This window comes from Hippopotamus amphibius, chromosome 10 (genome assembly GCF_030028045.1).
Source record: "Hippopotamus amphibius kiboko isolate mHipAmp2 chromosome 10, mHipAmp2.hap2, whole genome shotgun sequence".
In the NCBI taxonomy this organism is placed as follows: Eukaryota; Metazoa; Chordata; class Mammalia; order Artiodactyla; family Hippopotamidae; genus Hippopotamus; species Hippopotamus amphibius.
Window position 1 is genome coordinate 77,294,667 of NC_080195.1, and position 6,000 is coordinate 77,300,666.

The following is a 6,000-nucleotide window of genomic DNA, read 5'->3' on the forward strand; positions in this document are numbered from 1 at the left end:
TACCTTTTATTTCTTTTTCTTGTTGGATTGCTGCCACTAGGACTTACAATACTGTGTGTTTTTTAAAATTATTTATTTATTTATTTATTTATTTATTTATTTATTTATTTATTTATTTATTTTGGCTGTGCAGGGTCTTAGTTGCAGCATGCAGCATCTTTAGTTGCTATGTACGGACTTCTTAGTTGTGGCATGCAGACTTCTTAGTTGCAGCATGCATGTGGGATCTAGTTCTCTGACCAGGGATTGAACCCGAGTCTCCTGCATAGGAAGCATGGAGTCTTACCCACTGGACTGCCAGGGAAGTCCCTCAATACTATGTCTAATAGAAGGTATGAGAGTAGGCACCTGTATCTTGTTCCTGAATTTAGTGGAAAGGCTTTAAGTTTTTCACCGTTGAGTATTATGTTGGCTGCGAGTTTGTCACAAATGGCTTTTATTATGTTGAGATGTATTCCTTCTATATCCGCTTGGGTAAGAATTTTTATCAGGAATAGATGTTGAATTTTGTCAAATGCTTTTCGTGCATCTTATTGAGGTGATCATGTGTTTTTTTCTCTTAGCTTTTGTTTATGTGGTATATCACATTGATTGATCTGTGTATGTTAAACCATCCTTGTGACACTGGAATGATTCCAGCTTGGTCATGGTGTATGACATTTTTTATGTATTATTGAATTCAGTTTGTTAATATTTTGATGAGAATTTTTGCATCTATATTCATCAAAGATATTGGCCTGTAATTTTCTTTTTTCATAGTGTTTCGTTTTGGTATCAAGGTAATGGTGGCCTCATAGAATGAATTTGGGAATGTTCCCTCCTCTTCAATTTTTTGGAGTAGTCTGAGCAGAATAGGTATAAGTTCTTTCTATGTTTTCTAGAATTCCCTAGTGAAGCCACCTGGCCTTGGACTTTTGTTTGGAGGGATTATTTTATTACAGGTTCTATTTCACTTTTAGTTATCTGCCTGTTCAAATTATCTGTTTTTCCTTGACTCAGTCTTGGCAGGCTGTATTTTTCTAGAAGTTTGTCCATTTCCTCTATGTTGTCCAATTTGTTGGCATATAACAGTTCATAGTATTCTCTTATGATTTTTTCTTCCCTCTCTGGTAATGGTTTTTTGTTTTTTTTTTTTCTTATTTTATTTATTTCGGTTTTCTCTTTTCTTCTAGTGAGCATGGCTAAAGTTTTGTCAATTTTATCTTTAAAGAAAAACAGCTCTTGGTTTCATTGATCTTTCCTATTGTTTTTTTTTTAATCTCTGTTTTATTTATTTCCTCTCTGATATTTATTTTTTCCTTCCTTTCGCTGACTTTGTGCTTTGTTCTTTTTCTCATTTTTTTAGGTGGTAGGTTAGGTTGCTTATTGAAGATTTTTGTTGTTTCTTGAAGGAGACGTGTATCACTATGAACTTCCCTCTTAGAACTTCTCTTGCTGCATCCCATAAATTTTGTAAGGTTATGTTCTCATTTTCATTTGTCTCAAGGTATTTTCTGATTTCTTCTTTGATTTCATTATTGACCCATTAGTCATGTTGTTTAGTATTCACATGTTTGTTCTTTTCCACTTTTTCTTTCTGTAGTTGATTTCTAGTTTCATACGATCATGTTCAAAAAGGATTCTTGAGATTATTTCTCTCTTCTTAATTCATATACATTTGAAAAGAATGTGTATTGTGCTTCTTTTGGATGTAGTGTCCTGTAGCTATCAATTAAGTCCAACTGGTCTATTGTGCCATTTAGTACCTCTGTTGCCTTAATGATTTTCTGTCTGGATGGTCCATCCATGATTACAAGTGGGATGTTGAAGTCTCCTATTATTATTGTGTTATTGTCTGTTTCTCCCTTTATATTTGTTAATATTTCCTTTTTATATTTAGGTGCATCTATGTTGGGTATATATATAGTAATGAGTGTATTATCTTCTTCTTGTATTGATCTTTTTATCATTGTATAATGCCCTTGTTTGTTGTTTTTTGTGGCCTTTGTTTTAACGTCTATTTTGTCTGACATGAGTATTGTTGCCCCTGATTTTTTGTCATTTCCATTTGCGTGAAATATCTTTTTCCATCCCCTTACTTTCAGTCTGCCAATGGGGAAGGTTTGGTCAATGTATAATGCAGATACACAATGCATGGTAGCAGGGAGAGAGGAGGCCAAAGGGCAGAGAAAAAAAACTATGTTTAAACTTTTCTTGCCACAAAATATGAATTTTATTTCACAATTTCCCCCTTAGATTATTAATTGTTTGATAGAAAGCAGTAGGTGATCAAATGTATGGTTCCTCAATGCCAGGGTGGTTGCTTGCCTGCCCTGGGGTCTATCATGTCCCTCCATACTGGTCCTAATAGGCCAGTTCTCTCCTTTTGGAGGAGTTATAATAGCAGAATGTTCAGCAAGCAGTGACATTCAACTCTAGGTTGTCCAATAAGACTTAAGCCAATTTTCTTTGTATGTGCATTGTGTATGTTCATTATTTTATAGAGAACTATAGATATGATCTAGTTTCCAGTTGTTTAGACATCATTATCTTAGTACAAGTAGAGACATACAGTGTGAAAGGGAAGAAATTATCACTTTATAAATTCCGCAAACTATACTTTAAATTGATAGGAGGAGCAACTATGTCATTAGCAAAGATGTAAGCCATAAACCTCCTGAATGAAACCATTTTCCTAGTATTTCCCCAGTCTGTAATGAGGGTTGTTCAGAGCAGAAATTTGATACTTCATGTGTCATAAGATGAATTAACAAATATCATGGCCAAATTGTCATACCATTGGAAAACTTATAGAAACCACAGTGCTTACATTACAGATTGACATCACTAATTAACAAGGGCTCTTTCCAAGGGTACCCATAGATAACTGTGAGACCAAGAGAAACTAACTATGTAGCTCCCTAATCAACCTGGAAACAACCAAGTTTATAAACTTGTTCCATAAATCCATTGGGATTTTTATTAGGAGCTGCCCAATATTCAACATCTAATGAAAAGGAGTATTTATGGCCAGGCTCAGAACAGGCATCATTCATTAATTGGCCTGGTAAAAGGGTCTCACTTAGTGATATTGGTGGTAACATTAATTTGCACAATGCTAGAGTTTCTTTCTTTTAATATAAATTTCCAAGGACTATCCAATTAGAGTCTTAGAGAGGAGAAGTCTACCAAGGCAACCAGGGAGTACTGGACATAGGTAATTGGCCACAAACCCAACAATTGGATTAATTTTTAAAACTTGTATATGATTGAGCCTAAGAAATACATTTGATTCACAAGCAAAAGTGTGAGCAGATGTCAAAGTAATCAATATACAGGCCTGGTTCAGCATCTTGGGTCAGCTGTCTACTTCAGATATTGTTGTCTTCTTGTCCTGGTCTGGTAGTGCTATTCTTAGTTGAAGTCAGCCATAGGAATTGCAGTTCATTCAGGAGAGACTTGATATAATCCCAAGTGACATGGCTGTAAAGAGTCCTTTATATGATGTCTTTTCTGATATGCATAATCTCTTTGTTGTAGGTCATGGAACATCTGATCTTCATCCAAAATTATATTACTATGATAAATTTTGGAAACAAAGTGTCCTTTTAATAACTGAACTTTACAAAGAGCTATCTGGGAAGTGAGTGTTAACTAGTAAATACAGACCTCAATTAACAAAATTAGAATATAATATTCACTGAAACATAATCTTTTTTATCTCTAAAATTACCCTATCTACCAAATATGGTTAATTGACCACATAGTCTCTTTTAAATTAGCTGTGTTGGAACTTTTCATAAAGAATCTCAGATTGAACTTTTTTAAAACCGTCAAGGCCAGGAAAGGCACACCAAGGGTGTGTCAAGGATTCTGCCTGTGATATAGGTTTGGGTGATAGATTTGGATGAATCCTTCTCCTCTCAATCTCCGCAAAATATCTTGAAATTCCTGCACCTGTTAGGAGGTGGCCTTCTATACATACCTGAGAAAGCTGCTGGGAACCTAGAGCTTCCAAATTCTGGAGAGATCAGGTAGAGACAAAAGATAAATGGTTTCAATTCTACTTGCAGAGGTGTCATTTAAAGGTTTTTTTTATCTAGAAAATACAGATTAAAAACCAGTAATATATCAGACAGAAACCAAAAATTAAAACCATACTCATAAGTTTACTCAGTCTTATGTAAATAACCCTTGATGTTAATCTTCTGTTAACAGTTTTATGAAGCCATCAAGTTTTCCATTAGAGTTCTTTAATTTCTTACCTAGTTCACAGGTATAATATGAAAGTTATCAGAAATCTGTACTTGTCAAAAAGTCTTTTCTATGAATCTTCTTGAAGTTGAAGCATTTTGCAAAAATATTGGAGTAGTATAATAACTATATAAATGACAAAAGACTCTAAAATGCAGGGTTAAAGATCTGATTACAGTGCAGTTGGCAAAGAAATTTGGTTACTGCTGTGACATGAAATAGTTTAAGATAATTATTAAAGTTATGACTGATACTTACCAGGATAAATCAGAATTTTAGGAGTTCCATGTAATTTCTAGAATATCTATATTAATAATGTTTACCCATAAAACAATCTAAGCAGTTTCATCACCACTTATTTGACAATGCTTCTCATGTAATTTAACATACCAAATAAGTCTCCTTGGTTTAATATTCCTTTGTCTTATATGGCAAGAAAACAAATATTTTGAAGTATTCCAGAGGCCTTTTAGAAAACCTCAAAGTTACCTGTGGGTCAGACAGACTTCATTTAGAATTTAATCTTTGGGAAGTCTGTCAGAAATAGCAAAAAGTTTTAAATCTCTTGGTCAAATAAAATCATAGATCACTGTGAAACAATGCTCATTCATTTAACCAAAGTGACAAAGATTTCAATAGCAAATACCAATCACTTAAAGGCAAAGAACCTCACATAAACTGACACAAAAGAAGAATTCCAAGAAAACTTTGTTCTCTTCACAGAAAGAGAACCAAACTCCAGTCTTGCACTAGCCTACTCTTAATAACAAAATATGTTTATGTAAATTTAATTCAATCTTTACCAACCCCGACCATGTACAAAACTGTTTTCTCAGTGTTCCTTTTCCACAAACTTTCTACAACTTCCTTTGTCCATAATATTTTGTCCCTTATTTTCTTTTCCGTTCAGAAACAACCAGCTCTAGGACAAAACCACCTTTTTTGCCTTTAACAACATGCATTTCCATGCCTTGTACCTTCTTTGCTGGAAATGCACATCCTACTTTCCTTGTATACTGCAATGTCTCCCTTACAATTCTTAACCTTAAAACCTTAATCTCTAGTGAAAACCAAAAAGCAAGTAATTATAAACTGTTTGTTACACTAGCAATTCTTGATTGGCACTTATGAATGTATTTTATAATCTCTAGAAAGATACACCTTCTCATAGAATTTCTTTCCTCAATGTGATACAAGACATGTATCTAATATAGTCAAACATCTTTAATTTCTCACAAGAAGATAAAAGTAGGTAAACTTAGACCTGCCCAGCAGTTAGTGTTCCAGTATTTTATCCAAGTTGAAATGGCCCAGATAGTGAATAAATTCTCATAATTTAACTTAGTTTCAAGTTACCAAAATCTGGAGATACTATCCTTAGAGCAGACATTCACAAAACACAATTATTCCTAAAGAGTTTACCTAAAAGCTCTTATCTCATTTATTTATATTTTATTTACTTAAAAGTTTCATCATATTATTATTTTTCTTGACAAATTTTGCTGACATATTTTGTAACAAGAATAATACTTGATTTCTAGTAAACCTAGATACAATCAAAACATTATACTTAATGCCGATGACTCTAAAGATGTCTGTATTAATTAAATTAACAAACTTAAGCTAACATTAATACCAGACATTAATTCAGTATTGAATATTTCCCAGATGATGTGAACCTGAAATTCATTCTAGCCAGTTTCTGTTATACTTCTGAGCATTTGAGCACTTAATTTCTTTTAAGCCTATTAAATTGAACTCTTTTAC